Here is a 20,210-nt window from a genome sequence, read left to right on the forward strand (position 1 = left end):
TAATCAGGATGAATGGTCTCGCCATTTTCCAACCGACAACTCGTGGGACACCCTGCTCACTTTTCGACCTCGATGTCATCGGTCTTCATTATAAAAGTGAAGCTGATGGAGCTAAATCCCGTTTGACTATCTTTGGCAATTCTCGAGAGTACCTTCGTTGAAATTAGTCCCTTCACCACAGTGATTTCGTTTAATGTTCAAGATATACACAAGGGTCTCTTTCTCTTTATATATGTCAAGTTTATTCTAAAAATCCTTTTTTTAAAAACACTTTATTAACAACTGAAAACAAATTTTTCTTTCGTGTCTGCAATCTTGAATTGTTTTCAAATCTTATCTAAGGGAGAATCTCAAGTTTCATCAAAATAATAATTCTTTCTTACTTTGGCGGTTCTGTGTTTGTCTTTCTTCTGAAAAGTATTTTCAGATGTTCCTTACTGAAGACGAGAAGAATCGAAGTAGAATTTTTTGATAAAATAATAATCATCTGTTTATTTATTTGGGTGTTAAAGGCAAAAATTGTTTTTTCTTGTATTCAATGAATTAAAACTTTTTGTGCACAACTTAAACACTCGTGAAGTGAAGATCATGGTGAGTAAATATGGTTGAAGGCTATTCGTTTAAAGAAACTTGGCGTCAAGTCGCTTTTGTTAGTTGTTAACAGTGCTTGAAGTTGAATGAATCTCTATTTTATCGCACTACAGCAAAACCAACCCTCTATATCTCTTCTCCCTTCTACTCTTCTTCTTTCCTACCCTTCTTGCTTCAGAAAGTATCGACTACTTTCAGAACAAATTCTTCTTTCTTCTAAAGAATTGCGCTTATAAACAATTATTTAATATTTTGTGACAAATAAATTTTTTATTAAAATATAAAACATATTCCAATCATAGATTTAGGAATTTATTTTTATTATTGGATTTCAAGAAGTATGGTTCAATTAATTAGCTATAAAATATCCTTTCTATAAACAAATTAGAATACAATTACAATAAGAAATGTTTGTGTAATTGTAAATGTGACATGTACATATACTCGACATTATTACACGCTAATTATAAACTTATTAACCGACCATGTGGCATCAGTTGCACTAAAGCCGTCAGCACAAGCTGCCGTTGAACCATAATAAATTGCAATTTCATTTTAGTTGATGGATGAGAGTTGCGAATGTGTATAATTTGTCTCATAATCTCTTGTTTGGCAACGGCTAATGACAATCATCACAACAATCCCTGTTTTTCTAAGAGACTAATTATTTTCTAAAATTCCTTTTAAAAGAAATTTTAAATTTAAACATACATAAAATTTTCGTCCTCTGAGATTTCAAGAAAATATTTATAACAATCTACAAACTCACAAACTTTTTAAAATTTTGAAGACTTTATTTATCAAGTAGATTTTGATTTATTTTATTTGAAAATGTAAATGGTAAATTGGTAAACAATCGGAAACATATAGCTTACGGGACTAGAACACTGAAGATCCCTGCTAGATGCACAGATAGAAGACTAGACTTCAGAAGGGGCTTCAGAGTATTATGCTAATCTTGTTAAACAGAGAACAGGTCAGACAGTAGCAGACCTATCTTATTAAGATAATAACATTGAAAGGGTTACAGACACCTGACTCAGATCCAGGTGTAAAAACGTTAAAAAACATTTCCATCTATACTTTTTTTATTTCGAATTAAATTACGCATTTTTATTTCAATAACGAAAATGTCGATTCAATTATCCAACAATCATTTCACGTGCATTTATTGTTAAAACAATTTATCACTAATATGAATGCTAAGGGATTATAGAAAGCTTATAGAAAATATATTACCAAAGCCAGAGATATTTTAAATTCACAAATTATTGTTGTTCAAATTGAATATATAACACAAATCGATAATTTTAATATTTCATATTATTAATGGTTCAAATAAGTTTTTGATTTTATTGATATATTTTTTTTCATTGATGTATAGTTGAATTCACAGCAATCTAAAATCTCTTTGAAGTACACTAGGATGGAGAATTTTCTTGATAGCAAAAGAATAATCTAGACAAAATTGAAACATGTCCCATTTGATTCTGTTAATCCAAAAGCGGCTAGAAAATATAAAATATTAAACTTTAATGTAACGTTAAGCTCCTCGTCGCCTATTGTACTTTTAATCTTTTATGCACATAGGCTTAGATTATTACTTATTACTCTCACCTTACTGTTAAAAAGAATTAGTTTCAGTGGTAGGAGCATATGCAAAACTGTTCTCGCGGTTTTCAACGGATTATGCTAATGAAGCACTTCTCAGCTCAAGAAACTTTTCCAGCGCCAAATGCCTTTTGGTATGCTAGAATTTCACTCTTAAAATTTTCCCTACTAACTTTAATGTACATGTAATGGAAATTTTTTTGTCTTTTGGTAAGGGACTATATTAATTCTAAAGTATGGTTACGAAGTGAAACTATTTCTAAAATAAAATATTAATCTTTCACTTTCTCTTCAACTCACAGAATTTCGATTCAACGATTTTTTTAGTTTTATTATTTAGAACAATTCCCTATTTTTTAAAGGAAGATATATACCCAGGAGCCGAAAAAAAGGATTATTTTTGTAATTTTTTGTATGTGGAACTTTTTGAAATATCGGATTGCAAATATTTTTTAAACATTCAAAAGTGCATTCAATTTTTGTTAATAAAACAATACATTGTTGGTTTTGTGGCAAAAAAAACCCAAAACTAGGTTTGGCTTTTGTTCAAAAATCATTTGAAACAAAAAAAAAGTTTAAAAATAAATACTGTAGTCATAGTTTTTGAAAACAAGACATACTATGGGAAACTGCCTGCTAGGGTTATTACGAGATTAATTCTAAAACTCAAAAATTCACCAGCATTTCCTGGTGTATAGTCAATAGCACCAGAGTGACAAAATTCTCTTTTGTACCAGATCTAGCAAGAATATTTTTATAATTTAAATAATTATCTCCCATAATAACACAATATTTTGAAGTGTTTTAATATTTGCATGGTGAATTATTCAACAAGAATTAACAAGACATTAAAAAAGAAAATGAAGAAAAAAGTGAAAGAAGCAACAGAAAAGCCTCTGAACCTGTCGACCTCTAAGGAGTGATAAAAGAAAAAAAAGAAAAAGATCATAAGATTGGAATGAAGCGGATGGGAACCAGGTGTGGCAAGATTGCTGCCTGGCAGCCGTTTTCCGCCTTGCCCAATGAGGAATTTGCCTCATGATCGATAACCAACAGTGAGTCTCGTCGCGTCTCGGGCGCCACTACGGAAACGAACGAACTCGAAATTACTCAATCGATTGGTCTTTGTTCAAAAGCTCTGCATAAAAAATTTTACGATAAAATTTTTGTTCTTTCTTTTTTGATGAAAAGTATTTTTTTTCTTTCATTGATTGACAAGATATTTCATCGATATTAAACTGTTTTGAGAGATTTTGACTATAAGCCAAATCTCCCCACTGGTTCCTCTTTGAAATCCGTTTGACGTCAATAAGGAGTTCAAGTTCTATTGAAACTTGGAAACAAGCAACCTCGAATGCTTTCAAAAGGATAATCGAAGTGAACAATGGCTTTCCCCAAAAGGGAGCAGCAACTTTGTTATCTAATTATTGTAAGACTCACTTAGTTATTAGAAATTAGGAATAGGGAAATTGAATGTAAGATGTAAGCACCATGATACAGTTTAAGTAGAGGGAAAGTTATCCCAAAGTTTAACAGAGTGAAAACTTTTATTTCTGTGGTTGTTTCGTGGTTTTTTGGTGGTTGTTATAATTTATGTTACAAAGCGGTACAAATTGGATGAATAGTCAAGAATTGAAAGATAGAAAGAGATATGTTTGGAACAGGGTTTCGCGAGGATGACATTAATTAATAGAGGCGTCTTTCCTTTTTGCATAGAATTGAATATATATCATTGCAGATTGTATATTAAATACTATGAGCTTAGAGGCTTGAAGGTCTTCGCTCTAGTTCTTTAGCAGTAGGATTAAGTAAAACGGCGTTGCTATTGCCGACGCAACAGGTGACGCGCTATGTAATTTTTTAAAAGGAGTTATTAAGCACCTCTCTGGTCGTGTGGATATATAAGTGACTTTTGAAGGCTCATGTAGGGTCTTTGGTTATCATCTCCAAAATGCACTGATTTTAAGCACATTTTATTAATGGAAAACTAAATTTTATCAAAGAGGATTTTAATAAAGATTTTATGGAATTTCTTTCTGAATTATTGGTTTATTCAGCTCATGCTCTAAATTTTCTTATTTGTTTTTTATCCTTAAAAGCGTCGACACTACAATGCTGCACTCCAGTTTAATATAATCAAAAAGAGATGATAGTTATCAATAAAATTTCAGTTAATACGCGTAGAGCTAATTAATATAAAAAGAAAACTATTTACAGAAGATAAAAAAACTGAAGCTAAAGGGTTTTGGAAATGGAAAGAAAGTATAAACTAAGGTGAACGCCTGTGGGATAATCTATTAATGGCGGAAGTCGTCCAGGTGTGCTTAGAATGCATGCGACTTAGCGTACTTCAGAGATTGCATTTGGCTGCCTGCCAACCTAACTAAGTGGTCCACGTTTTCTACATTGAAGCCTTATGTAAGCATTACTTATTTCTTTGACAACCACACAATACAATGCAATCTTTACAAATCCCAGAAACTAACAATACGAAATGATGAAATTAAAACAATTTTAAATACATTTAGTTATTTACCAAGTAAGCACTCCCCTAATGTAAATATTCCAAGTCGAGAATTTTTTAAACTCTATCAATAAGTCTTCATTTAACACAAATCTAATAATCAAAAAAGTTTCTATTCTATTCGTCTGTTCGAAATCATAAGCAACTCCACAAACTTTTTTAAATTCCATTAATATCGAGTAATTAATTGAATTTATTACTCAAGTATTCCGAAGTATTCTAAACTGTAATTTCAACAAATGCAACTAATTTTCAGCGAATTACCAAAATTGTCATTGAGCATGCTTTAAAGGTACCCATGTTTACCTCGATAGAAAATGGTATCCGTATCTGCTCGCTAATTGGACTTGAAATTGAGAACGAGCCAATCCCAGTGTGTATCTTGGTGCGAGGAACGCGTAATACTCTCCTGTACGAATTTAATACTGTCGAGAGAGAGAAAGAGAGAGGGAGGGAGAGTACAAGCACAACTCCCTACCTGAGACTTCATACCCGAGTAGTTTAGGAGCAATAAATTACGTATAAAATTAACGTAAACGTTGAGAACTAAGGGTAGCAAAGTTCACGTTTATGAGTCTGCATCATAATATTGGACCGTGTAATTTGTATCGTTACTCGAAAATACAATTGTAATCACTACTGCTAATTAGAATCTGAATCTAAATGTACAATTGTACAAATATCCATGTTGTTAGAATAGGGATGGCTGATATGGAATGTATAGACAAAGGAGAAATGTGGAAGAGAGAAATTGTGTATGATGTAGAGCAAATTCAGAAACCTGGAAAACGTATTGTTACATGTATAAATGCTAGAGAAATTCTTCGGTCTAATATTTAAACAAGGAATAATTAAACTAATGTGTGCCTTTATATTTATAGTCTCGCTTTCTGTTGACTAACGTTAAAACACGATTGTATCCTTGCAAGTAATAATAATGTATTTCTATCGGTTGCGTTGCCATTAAGATTTGCTTCAGATGTCATGTGTTATGCTACCATTAGAGAGAATTCGTAAGAGATTACAGCGACTAAATTTCTCATTTGTACCTTGATATTCGTTTGCTTTCCAACCATCTTCAATCTATTTTAATGAAAGACTTTTCTAAAATTGTACTTTGATCTTGAACGGAATTTATCGAAGATGATCAAGTCTTCACCTGGAAGGTAAAGTACTGCAAAAGGATTTCAGTAATAATTTGCTAGGTCGACATTATTAGTCACTCTAAATTGTTAGAACTTTTGTTCCAATGTCTTCCATAGACAATTTAAAATATAGTTAAGAAAAGCAATTCTACGTCATTGTCAAAACTAATATTTGCCATCAAAAATCTTGAACGAAATTGAAGGTTTCACCTGAAAGTGAATGCATTAATAAATGTCAGATTTAAAATGAGTCTGCGTTAAATTAGAGCAGATTTGCAGAAAACCCCTCATCGTTTGGGATGACTGGTCGAATACAACGAGATGACGAACGACGAGGATTAAAGCAGGGTGACGTTATATGAGATTCGAGAATCGTGGCGTCTCCATTATTTCGCTCAATGACGCGTCAAACGCAATCAGAGTGGAGATTGCCTCGACGAGTCCCGGGGTTTTCGCACTTCCTATAACGATATCCTTCGATAATCCAACCAATTATTGCAGATCGCTTGAAAGCCATGAGGTATAGAAGACTGAGTCTGAAGCATCATTTCCGGTTTGTTGACTTCGTCCTGGGGACTCTTGACTATGTAACCTCACTTCTATTGGTTTCCTGTCGTACAAGAATGTATATACATCGCTCGCTTATAACTCAGGTTAATTAATTTGTTTTAATTATGAAATGATGTAATGGAAATGTCGACAAGTGTTTGCAACCAGTTGAGCGAAAACAATATTTGATACACTTTCCTCTCGCTCGGGATGTACAATCTCTATACGTATAACGGGTCTAGTCTCTTCGGAATTCAAAGGGACTTTGAATTTTTTTGTCCTATTTTCAAAAAATGCTCTAAAGGATGCTTTATAAAATCTTTATCTCGTTTTCAAGATTTTTTTTCTCATCTGTTTTCGGATAATGGCTCTCATCAAGCGGAATAACTGTTTTGTGACTGAGTGTCGTAAAACAAGAGGATATTAAAGCATTATTAATATTCTATGACTTTAGTTGGAAACATAAAATGAGTTTTATGTCTTTTCCTCATATTTCATTAAATATATTTTGATATAGGTAAAAGGGGGTATAAAATTGACATCTTCTAATTATAATATCGATCGATAAGCTTCAGTGTATTATTTTTGCTCATCGACAACTTTTTGAATGTTTAAACAGTAGAGTTTAAATAGCAAAGCCAACTTTACAAGTAGTGGTAGCTTTAATTCCACCTAAAATAACCTTGAAGACGTAGCCGATCTCGTCAAGAGCAATGGAAGTTAAAATCAAATTTTGCTCAATTCACTCTCTGACTCGAAACTAGTAACTAGATTACGGAATAGAATTGTATTAACGATCTGCAGCACTTTTTTTCTGAAGATGCCTCAAGACCAAACCATTCGATGGCGAGCGTCTAATTAAATTCGAACCCTACGTCTAGTCGTATAATTAAAAGAAACTTTTCTGATTTCGTCTTGTGATTAAATACTATTGAGTTAAAATAGTACTTATTTTATTACAATCTGAATATCTAATTCAATGATTATTAATTGAAAATAATAAATTTTAGATGTAAGTTTGTAAAATGTTAAAATTCACAAAACTAGTTCGTTTATTCGTGGATGTAAATTGTTATTACAAAGACACAAATAAGATATCACTTCTAAACTATAGGAGTTAATAGATTGATGGAGAAATCTAGATCTACTTAGAGAAATGGTATCGAATTTGCATAGTGAGTTCTGGGATTGCAGTGTACACGAGTATATCATGAATAGTAACGAAAGCATTCTAGGTGTATCCGGTTGGTGGAGAAATGCAGTCTTCAAAAGGTGCTGTGCAAGCTTTGAATCGTTCTGCCAAAAGCGAATTGTACAATAAGAGAATTATATTTCCAGGTAGGCGCCTAAATTAATTTCATTCTCTCACCCAACAAAGCAGACATTAGTGTAATAATGATGTTATACTAATATTCGCATTACGAGCTTTTTCAAAATTCATGTATCATGTACATGTTAGGATCAAATAAGCCGAAAACGGCCAATGGACGGAAAAATAAGCTAAATTTTGTTTTGGCAAATGCCGTTCAATCAAAACTAGTTTTAGTCGGTCCATATCGACCACTGGACTTTTAAAATGCTCAAAACTAGAATTAGCATACTGCACTGACCAAAACTAAGTGTAGCACTTTTGACTAGGACAAAACCTGTTGTATGAAATATTTGTTTTCATGTAGCACTAAATTATTCACTCAATACAATTTATAAAAGTGTACTGTTTATTATTTTTATATGCGTTATTAATGCAGTACCCCTCGCGCATTTAAAAAACAAAACCTTGCTTTGAACCTGAATTTAGAGCTGAAACCTTTCTCAAATATAGTGGCGAAGAAGGTACATCCTGATTTGATCCACTTTTTGTTATCAATTCGTTGCAATTTGTTCCTTTTTAGTTAACAGTGAATGCACCAATTTGGTGCCTAACCGATGGAGACCATCAGTAGTCAATGACATTGTCAGACTGTATATTTTCCAACTCGTGATTTTCAATGTTTTCGGTGTTAAGTAACTGCTTAAGCTCTTTTTCGGTTTCAATAGAAGAATGCGAACTTCTTCTGGCAATAGCGAATCTCCTAATCCAATTTTTTGTGGACAACCGAACATTGCTTCATAAGGACTAGTCTTAATTCCAGTATGAAGAACTCTATCTTTTGCTTTGAACGAAACGTAATCCTTCTGACCATTTTCTAGTCTTATTATCAGCCATCCACGAAATCAACATATCTTGATTTGACCGTTCCACTGATTCCCGACTTTGTGAGTGTCAAGGTTTTTGTCCTAGTCAAAAGTGTCACATTTACTTTTGGTCAGTGCAGTATGCCAATTCTAGTTTTGAGCATTTTAAACGCCCAATGTTCCATTGGCCTTTTTCGGCTTTTTGAGCCTAACTTACACATTGTAAGTTTTTTCTTGTTTTATTAGTTCAGAAGTTGTAATATACGATTATTATTTTTACCACCAATTTTTACAGTGGCTAGCCACGTTATATTCTCAAATCTTGAGACTCCTATTTTCATCAGTGAGTCTATGGAAATGCCTGGTCCAGTTATTCAATATCATCCACGTTCACTCGACTGGTCATCATCTATTCAAAGTCAGTCAGCGTCAAGATATCTATACCAGAATATCATGGTCGTGCTGTAATTATTGATAATCATTCAGGTGTTAAGTCTGTTAATCCTCCTATCCCAATTGTCCAGAAATTTCACTAAAACCCTAGTGACACAATGCAATTTGAAATTGAAATACTCCATCATACTTTTTGAATACATTCCCACTTGTCTTATCTTTTTTTCAAGAAAAACTATATTTTCTTAATAAGTTTTTTAGAAAGAAAATTTAAAAAAAAATTACTTTCTACCTTTCGTCTCTAAAAGATAACGTTGAGAAATGAACAGGGTCTATTGTTCTTTCCGCTATTAAATCCACTTCTCGTAAACGAACATCATTAAGACATTCACAGGTTACGAACCTGAAAACTAATTATTCCTTCAGCTAAAATGAGAACAAGTTTAAGGAATTGCTTCTGAAATTATGATGATATTAATTGGAAAATTTCAAAAGGTATGTCCGGTAGGAAAGAGCAAACGTGTATCGATTTCAAGGAAATGCTTAGGTTCGTGTATATCGACAAATTGAGAATTCCTGCAATATTAATAAGTTATATTGAACCAAAAGGTCCGCATATATGATAAATGAACTAAATGGTCAGTGCAATTGAAGCCTTTATGAATGTTCCACATTTTTCTCATGACTAGAGTCGATTTCAGTTTGTTACATATTGAACATATAATTAAATTAAAAAAAAAGTTATCAGAAAAAATGTGGTATTTTTTTTCTTTGAATCTAAAAACAAGGAAGTAATTTACTACCGACATTTATTTGAAAAGAATTTCCTCTCGCTAAGATAGAATGGAAATTTTACTTTTTCTTCAGTCATTAAGTGTTCTGGAGTTCGAATACGCATTAATCGTCGATTACTTAGTGGAACCCTTCAAGAACATGGAAGCTCCCAAATATTTTCTCGTAACTCTAATCCACTTTTTCTTTTTCCACGACTATTTTTTCCCCCTGCTCCATTTATTTTTTTTTTTTGCTCGACAAGTGGCAGGCGATAATTAAATGGACCTTAATGGAAAACTTACTTTATTTTAGTCCAAGTTCTTGGATCAGTTCAGACAGGTAAACTTTACACTTTCTTTATAGAAACTTGGAACAATGTTTCATGACGGTGGTAACAAGTTGATGGACAAATCGACATTATTATATTAATTTGAGAATTATTTTTCTTACTTTTCAATTTTGATGGAGGAGATTTTAAAGATGAAAAATATGTTTTCAAGAATATGTCTCATCTTCTTTTTGCCTCTTCTTAAATGGTTGATGTTCATTCGAATGAAAAAGTTGGTAAGAAATTTTAACATAGTTATGACCATTTCACTTCCATTGTCTGGAAAATATGCTCCCTAAGTTAATATTGGAATCTCTCCAAGTATTTCACAATTCAAATGGCATTCCTGACTCGTGGCCTTTTCTCCTAATATCAAAGTTGTTTTGCATATCTCTAATTGCGCTTTCATTTTATACGAAAGCAAGAGAGAAATGTCCTAATGAATTGGTCCATTAAGGCATAGGCGGTATCTTCTTAATCACAAGATATGATATCGTAACAACAGAGATACAAATTTTTATTTGTCGCTAAAAATGACTTTCTTTGTTAAGAAAAACATGAATTTTAAAATTCTTTACAATTGGTGAGAGTTAATTTACTCTTAGAGTAAAAGAAATCGAAATTAAGGTTGTGTAATAATAATTCTCACATGGAAATTAGAAGATCGAAGGTACGTGCACTTTTACTACGTTGGCCTTAGTGGCGAACCATGTTCACAATTTTACGACTATGTTCATCTATAAACCTGTAAGGCTTACTTTTTAACGACCAATAACAAGCAATAAATGTCCTTCTAAAAATTTTGTTACTGCTGTTGTATTCCTAGCAAAACAGATCTTTGGTGAACTCGAGGGAGGCAAGCATAATTTTTTTGAAAGGGAATTTGAATTTGTAACATTGTAACTGCATGGAACTTTTGAAAATCTCAAGCCTAGCTTATAATGAAACAAGACCTTCTCATTTTTTATGGGAATGAAAAAATAAATAGAAATAAAATTAATGAACGTATCAAGCAATATTAATTGAGGTCGAAATTATTGTCATAAATTTCTAAGTATTCACATTCGATCTCGTATTTTAGGGATATATTCAGAAGGCTAACTCTGGTTGAATGGGTTCTATCAGAGTTGTGGCCAGATCTGAGTATATATCGGTTGTCAAGTTACCAACGTTCCCTTAGGGACACGTTAAATGTACAGAACATCGACGAACCATCCAACCCAGAAACTCACTGTCTCTAAGCTCCCTCAGGAGTCAGTGATAAAAACTCGTAAGAGTCAGCATTCGACAATGAAGATGTCTTTAGTTTTTACTTTTTTCGATAAAACAAATAGAATAGCCACTTAAGTTTCTTGAAGCCACTTTAAAAGTTATTCTTAAACCCAACGAGACTGTTTTCAAAGCATATTGTTTCACTTATTTTACATGATTACTATTTCAACGAAACGAATTTAAAAAAAATTATTTCCACGAATAGTTCTACAAATAATTATCACAACTATAATCAGCTTCCTTCGATCGTTTTCCTTCCTGTCACAATGCTGCCACAAATTATTTCTCCCCAAAATATTTTTCTGCAACATTATTAGTATCTATAAAGTTAATTTTATTTCAAATGCAGGTTCCTTATCTATTACTTATCGAACGGAACATTAAAAATAAATAATAGACGTAATTATTTTGACTTCATTCATAGAAACTGCATAATTAGAAATCAAAATTTGAAATATTCTTTGATAAAATCAGCTTTCGATGTTCCAAAATCAATATTTTGATTAAAACTTTTCAAATGGTATTATTTCAAAATTACGATTTAAACTGTAATTCATAACATGTATTGAGCTTGTTTGATGACGTAAACTAATGTTAGAGTCTGAAACTTGACTGGGATAAAGGGGAACTAATTAATGTAACCATTAATACTATCAAACTGAAATCCGATTATTGCTATTCAATGTAATATTCAATTAAGTGAACTAAATGTAAAGATGATTTGGAACAATTTTTAAAAAATAATTTTTCTTTTTTGAATAAAATAATAATTCTAGATCAGACATATTAAGTACTTAAGGTAATACAAATCGTTAGTCTGACTAAAACCAAACTTTACTACTTGATTTGCTATTTTTGCTTATTTTGTAAGTAGTGAAAACGATTTTCGCCAGACGTCTCTTTAAATTATTTAAATTAAAACTGTTTTTAATAGTAGTGAGAAATATTTCTAGTTAGACTTATTAAAATCATATAAAAATCGTTGGGCTGACAGGTAATGATTTCTACTATTTGATTTGATTTGCTTACTTATCACAGTTTTTCTAAACATATCAAATTAAGACAAAAAAAAGAATCAAAAATGTTGCAAAGCAACGTTTTGATTCGTTTTTTGTCGCAATTTGACATCCTTAGAAAAAATGCGATTTCATTAGTGGTAAAATACGATTTTTGTCAGACGAAATAATTTTTTTTATTAGAAATGAAAAATATTTCTAAGCTAGACTTATAGAAATCGTAAAAATACTTAGTCTGACTAAAACTAATCTTTACAACTTGATTTACTTTTTCGATGTAAATCACTCTGGAGGTCACAATTTAATAAATTGTTATACTTTTTTTCATAAATCAGAAACATTATTTTAATAGGTTTTTTGATTAATTTTCCTAATTAATGAAGCTAATAAAAAATATTTTTTTACGATTTTAAAACTTTTTTATTACTTATTGTTATTTAGAAAATGTTTAAAAGCAAAAATTCAAAAATCGGGCTCGAGAGATCGATAGAGAATTTAATTAAGAAAAAAATTGTGACCTGTAGAGTGATTTGAAACGAAAAAGTACATTTTTCGCCACTGTGCGTTGCTTCGCAACACTTTTGATTCGTTTTTTGTCTCAATTTGATATCCTTAGAAAAATTGTGATTTTATGAGTGATAAAATTCCATTTTTGTCTTACGATGAAATCACTTTGATTTCAATTTTTTTAGTAGGAATGAAAAATATTGTTAGGCTAGATTTATTGAAATGATAAAAATTCTTAGTCTGACTAAAACTAAGTTTTACTACTTGATTTTCTTTTATTTTTTCGTTAGTGGTAAATAACGATCTCTGTCAGACGTCTCTTTAAATTACTTTAAAATTTGTTTAGTAAAAGTGAAATATATTTCTAGTCAAACTTGTTGAAATCATATTAAAATCCATAGTCTGACCAAAAAATGACTTATACTACTTAAAAGGTTAATTTCGTAGTGTTTTTGTATTTAATATTTATGGAAGAACATGAAATTCAGTTCTGCACAATTTGTGCATTTTTAAACTACACTTTGTATGCTGATAAGAGAAATTTCCAAGGCAATGATCACAGAAATATATAAATGATATATCGTTTAAATGGACTATCGAAACGGAGATTATCAGTTCAATACTTCGCTTGAATGAGCCTCCTGGAGGGAGTTACACGAAAATGATATATTCTCACATCATTAGCATGATCATCAGCCTATGTGAATCAATCAGACTTTGCCTGAAACTTTATACCAAAATTCGCTTTCTATTTTTCAAAAACGTTTTGCCTGCCATAAAATTTGACAACTTTTATGAATGCATATTTTTCGAAAAAGAAAAAATTGCAATTTGGTAAAATTTCGAAAAGCACCTTTCTTCTCATGCATGTACTATAATTTTGAAAGATAAAGTGTCTCGTCCTAGTTATATCCAATTTTAAAGCACCTCAAAGGAATAGCCGGAGATGATCCAAGGGAGCTGCAAATTTCTCACGTCGCTTAGACTTACGGTTAACAGAACGAATGAGAAGAGAATAAGAATGGGATGGAAAAAAGAAGGAAATGGTTGAAAAATAAAAAGCGAACGAAGACGAAGGGTTTCCGGGATGGCCGCAAATTCTCCGTGAAGTCAGCGGCCGGCCGCAGTAATTCCTTTTCTACCCCGAAAAGTATAAGGAAGTAAAAACAACGATTAAGGCTTTTAGCCGAAGCTAGTTCGAGTTGCCGTATGTTCTCTTTTTCCTAACTCTCCCTCAAATGTCTCCCACGTACGTGTAAAGAAAAGAGAAGAGGGGATAGAAAGTGAACATTGGATGTCGTTGGAAGAAACGGTTCGTGGTTTCTACCCTGCTGAGCAGCTTTCCCATGGCTGCGGTTTTCTCCAAGCCATAAATACTAACACCACACCAGATAAAAAGAAAGAGAAGAAAAAAGATGGAAAATACTTTCAACGAGAGAAACACGAGGAGAACTGCTACTCCTGCTTTTTCTTTCTATGTTGGGGTTTTTGCGCTCGAAAAATAGAGTTTCATGGGCTGCGAAACCGGTACGAGTTCACGAAGGACCTTTCACTAATTACGTTTGTCTGACCTTTTCCTGTCAGAATTAGACAAATTGATTAATCAAATATTCTCTTATGTGTACATTTTCTACATTTAGATTAACATACGAATATATGAAAGGAGTAATTGCCCAAAGAAGTAAATTGAGGGGAATAATGAAATTATTTTTAACTTCATTTTATTCTCCATACTGTGCTAACAATGAAGAGACATTTATTCGGTTTAGAGTAATGAGGGTACAAACCTTTATTATTAATATTAAGGAGCAGATGTTATATTCTCAATGTTATGTCAAACATTTTACGACCTGAATATCACTAATACTTTTGTTTCTTTATAATAAACCTAACCTACTGACTTCCCACTCACTTTTTTAAATAAAGTTAACAATTTTAAAAATAATAGATCGTAAAAATTTTTAATTCAAATTTTTTTTTATAAAAGTAAAATATGAATTTGAAAATATAGTTTTAATATTATTACAATTATAATAAAATAAAAATTTCTTTTTAAATAACTTAAATCTTGAACAACTATATCATAAAATAAATAAATTATTTAATGAATCATTTTACTTAAATATTTCAAAATTTAATTCAATTTTAAAAGAGTTCTATTTACAAGTTTCATAAATAAATGAACTTCAAATGGTTTCAATTTGAAATTTTATAAAATTTCAATGTTGAATGAATTTAATTAAAAATTTTAATGAACTCAGATTTTTGAATAGTTTTAATAATTCAAAATCTTCCAAAATTAGTTAAATTTAGTTAAATTGAATTTTGAAGAAGTTACAAATGATTGCAGAAATTCAGTTATTTTCAAAAGTAAGAAAATTCTCGTCAAAAATTTCAATCATCTTTATAAACAATAAAACACCTCTCTGATATTTAAGTATTTTCAAAAATTAAAAAAAATTCTCGACTAAATTTCAATCGTCTTTTTATAAATAATAAATTTCTTCTCAAAAATTCTCTTCAAAATTTTAATTATTCTTATAAATAATAAAATTCTTCTCCGAAATTAAATTATTTTCAAAAATTTTTAATTTCAATAAAATTCTTGGCAAAATTTCAATTATTTTCAAAAATTTTCCTTAATTCAATGATTTTCAACATCTAATACTTTAATATTTGCACAATTCCTATTTTTAATCTTATTTTTGGAACAGGATTTTCCACAAGAATTAAGACATTCAAAAATTTTAAATTCAAACTTTTTTTAAATTAAACAACTTATGAAAGTATTGTTATAAAACATGAAGAATGAAAGAATACGAAGATTATTATAGTTAATAATTAATTTTGCAGTATTCAAGGATTTTTGTATTTAACATTTTTGAGATTTTTATTTTCCAAAAAGGATAAAATTGCACTTTTACTATGATGGGTAGAAAAAATGTAGGAAAGAGTTTCTGGTATTATCTCGGTCTGACTACAGAACGAGCCAATCTCCTCACCAGGAGAGTAGAAACTGTGAGAGTCGACTTGATGTCAATCCACAAAACATTACATATCTGGTGTAGGCAGCACGACGCGACTCGACTCGACTCGACGCGACATTCGCCTTTCATTTCCTGCAAGAATAGAAATACAAGTACGTACACGAGTAAAGCAGGTTCCACACAAACTCCCTTTGTTCCCGCAAATAGGATTGTCTTCTGAGTCTTTATCCGATAAGGTCCTCTCAGTCGTCATGCGATATGCGATATACCGAGTTTGCTAGCCGCGACCGACAGCGCTTGGGAAAATGGAAGAAACTGAACTTTTAATTAAAGGCCATTCAATTACACGAGCTGCTCTCTATCTGGCTGCTTGTCAGCCCGGCGTTTCCATCGACCTCCACACAAAATGCGGTTGTCTCCGTTCTTCCTTCTCTCGACCGACTGCGACCGACTGCGACCGACCTATTTCAATCCCTTGGCGATTTAGTGCTTCTCGTCCAGATTTTACGACCTGAACCCCACTAAAGGAGGATGGATTACTGTATTCTGTCTTGCAGACACTGATTAGGTAAATAGCCCAAGACATTCGTCACCGCCTTCATGAATCTTGCGTTAAGGTACACGCTCCAACTTCTAACGCATCCGTCCCTTATAGAATCTGTCAAACAAACTTCTTTGATAATGACTTTGACGCGACAGCGGCACAATCATTAAGCTCGCCTCAAAGCGTCCTCATTTTTACTAAATAATAGAAAACTCATAAATTTCATTTCAAACAGATTTTATCGGTGAATTTTCTTTCAGGTTCAAATAAATGATAAATGTAATTTCAAAATTTCTGCGATATTTTATTTATACAATATGACTGACCGCGATTGCTTACTTCATGTAGCATTAAGTAACAAACATTATATAGTTAACAAATGATTCCAAATAATGAAAAATCTCATTTTCCTTTTTATATTCAACCATTGAAAGAAGTTGAAATCTATAGTTTTTAAAAATGAAAAAGTAATCCGACGATATGTATTATTTTTAACTTCAAACTCAAACTATTTGTTTAATTATTTTCTAATTTTCTTATCCAGGTTGGTCATAATTTTCAGTTCATCAAATTCCCTGACATTTGCCTGACAATTTACTGACATTAAGATTATTTTCCCTGGCAAAATTCTTTTTACAGGAAAATTATAATTATAACCCTGCGTGAATTGAATTATTTTCTACAATTTTCAACTGAACTTCATTTGTAAATCAATTATTACCTATTTTAAATAATCTTTCGAAAGTTCTTCTAGAATTGACTTATTTAAATACAAAAACTCAATTTTTTATAATAATTGTAACTGTCCGTGTTTTTTCTTAAGTTATTAAAGGGGTCGAATTACGTAAATTGATTTGATTTTGATCTGACTTTGACTTTGATCGCTTTTCAATTTTTTTTACTAGACACGTGTTTTTCAGTGACAGTTTGTGTCGAAACGTCAAAACTTGATAAAGAACTTTTGACTACAAAAGTAGTGGATTTTCAAAAAATTATAATAAAGAAATTCTTTTATTCTTACAATTAATTTTTTTTAAAAATATTCTTCAATAATTTTTGAAAAATATTACCTACTTTTTTAATTATATACAAGTGAAAAATTTCCAAAGAAACAATTGAAATTTGGTGAAAATAATTGAATTTTTGAAAAATATACATAAAAATAATCAAATTTTGAAAGAATTTTAATTATAATTCTTTACAATTTTTTAATAAGTCTAAAAAAGTAAATTTTTATGAATTTTTATTCACTTTGTTCGAAGATAAATGAAATCAAAAAAGTTTGATAAAACAATTCTAAGAATTAGTCTTTAAAAATATTTTAATGTAATTTCTTAAAAATAATTGAACTTCTTAAAAAAGTTTTTGTATTATTTAAAAAAACAAATTTATTATTTTTTGATGAATTTTAATAAAATATTTGGAACATGATTTTTCTCTCCAAAATGTTAAAAATAATTTCTAAAATATTATTTTTTGTGCGTATTTAAATTTTCGGAAATATGTAATTGAAAATATTGAAAATATTGAATTTTAAGAAATTAGAAGCTAATTATCATTAATTATTTCATTTTTAAATTTTCCAATTAAAGATTTTTGATTAAAATTTTTGATAATTCAATTATTTTCCAAATTTGCATTTAATTTTCTTTAAAAGTTGATTTTCCAAAATTGTAACAAAATACTTGAAAAAATTAATTACTTTCAATTAAATTTTAGAAAATTTGAATTATTCAAAAAGATTTTTATTACAGATATATTTGAAAAATTTAATTTTATCTTAAAAAAGTGAATCAAAATAATTCTTGAAAGATTTGTTTATAGTTATTTTTCGCACTTTAAAAATCGATATAAATTGCATTTTATACTAGAAAATGTAGTATTTTATTGCAATATTTGGAAGAAAAGTCGAAAAAGTCGCAATTTTTGAAAATAGGTCGAAAAAAGTCTCAATTTCCTTAATTTTCCTAACAGAAATTTTTTTCCTGTCATTTCCCTGACTTTACTGACTTTACTGACATGTGGCTACCCTGCTTTGTTTCAAAAGTTATTAAAAAATAACTAATTATTATTAAATAAATATAACAACAAGAAAAGTATAATTTCACTAATTGAATTATTAGTTACCAAAAATTTCAGTTATTTAAACCTGTCCTAAAAGTAAATTTAACTAATAATTAGTTATAATTATGAACTATTTCATTAATAAAAAAATATTTATTCAATAACTGACTTTTTACTATCAAATTAGTTATTTTTACCTATAATTCAAAAGTGAGATCGTTCAATCTTTCTTTTTCTGCATAAATAATGATGTTCGATAAATATTAAATTAAAATTAATTTCGACTTTGCTGAATGAAATTAATTGATTTAAACTAATGTAAAATAAATTTTAATTTTTGGAGTATTTTCGATCAGAGTAAATTGAAGATAATGAAAATTGAAGTTAACTTATAATTTTATTGAATTTGCAATTTATAAATTATTTATAGAAATTGACTTGAAGATATTAAGAGCAAACATATGGAAAGGTAATATATCTATATATAAAAGTACAGAATATATTTTATTAAACTATATCAAGAGAGTTAAGCATAACATATTAATTTTAACTATTAAAGTTTTCTCCGTGTGAAGATAAATTTGAACTCGGAATATTGTACCGGCCCGTGTGGAAAAATTTTAGGGCGCTGACCAAGCGCTTAATAGACTGTCTAACGTCTTTCTAGACCCAGGTCAGACGGTCTTGTCGAGCGGCTGTTCAGAATTGAAACGAAACTTCCACGCTATCGTCTAGAATAGACCAGCGTTTCTGGTCTGATCAGCAGTGCTAGTAAATTCTAATCTACGTCTATTCAAAATTTCTCATTATATGTTATGACAACTATTCTTAGAATAATAAAACTTAATTATATTTGAAATAATTTTAATGACTTTTTTTTATATAAAAAGTATTAAAAAATATTTTAACTTTCTGTATTTTTCACTTCAACTTTCTTTAAGCGTAAGGCTTTGTGTCCCTCCCAATCTTTGGCATTGGAGATAGTAGTCTTTTTGTAAAATAAAATTTACTGCAAATCAAAACAGCCAGATGAAACTATCAGTCGTACTCAGCACCAATCTTTAGGCGTCAACCACTAATTAATGAAATTAATAAATAAAAACTTACTAAATTTGCTATTTAGTGAATATTGATTCTCAAATAACAATACTCGATGGTTTTTTAAATCATTAAGTATTACAAAATTTGAAGGAGAGGCATATTTGTAGATGACGCCTAAACATTGATGCTGAGTACGACTGCTAGCTTCAGCCGACTAATCAAAACACATAGAAACACATCAAAATCTATTTTTTTCAGTGCACATTTAAAATTAAATTATACAGAAAACAACAACAACATAGCACATTATTATTCACGTAAAACAGAAACCACAACAAATACTATAATTCACAAACAAAATGCATCACACACTGACTGATCTAACGACGCCAAACGACGCGACGCCATTAGGCGCCATGTTACTTAACAGCTGGGCATTCATCGACGCATGCGCATATAACATCCTAGACCAAATCTAGACGGTCTTAATAACACCGTACTAGACGGACATATTTGACTTAGATTTTTTCTAATAAGCCAATCTGTTAAGTCACTGATTCGGGACTTGATGGACCGTCTAGAATTAGACGGACTTGATGATTGCTAATCGGGAAATCATTGGACTCTAGACTGCCACAATATTTTTCCACACGGGGGCTAACAAAATATCGAGTGACCTAATAAAATTA

At 30.6% G+C, this 20,210-nt stretch overlaps 2 protein-coding genes across 2 annotated transcripts in view; one reads left to right on the plus strand and one right to left on the minus strand.

Moving 5' to 3' along the window:
• The window catches only part of LOC122501751 (semaphorin-2A), a 335,557-nt gene that overhangs the window by 281,698 nt on the left and 33,649 nt on the right, over positions 1–20,210 (minus strand). The window lies entirely within an intron of this gene.
• The window catches only part of LOC122501755 (trypsin-like), a 162,490-nt gene that overhangs the window by 71,648 nt on the left and 70,632 nt on the right, over positions 1–20,210 (plus strand). The gene's annotated exons all lie outside the window — the stretch shown is intronic.

This window comes from Leptopilina heterotoma, unplaced genomic scaffold, assembly GCF_015476425.1.
Source record: "Leptopilina heterotoma isolate Lh14 unplaced genomic scaffold, ASM1547642v1 Lhet_214, whole genome shotgun sequence".
In the NCBI taxonomy this organism is placed as follows: Eukaryota; Metazoa; Arthropoda; class Insecta; order Hymenoptera; family Figitidae; genus Leptopilina; species Leptopilina heterotoma.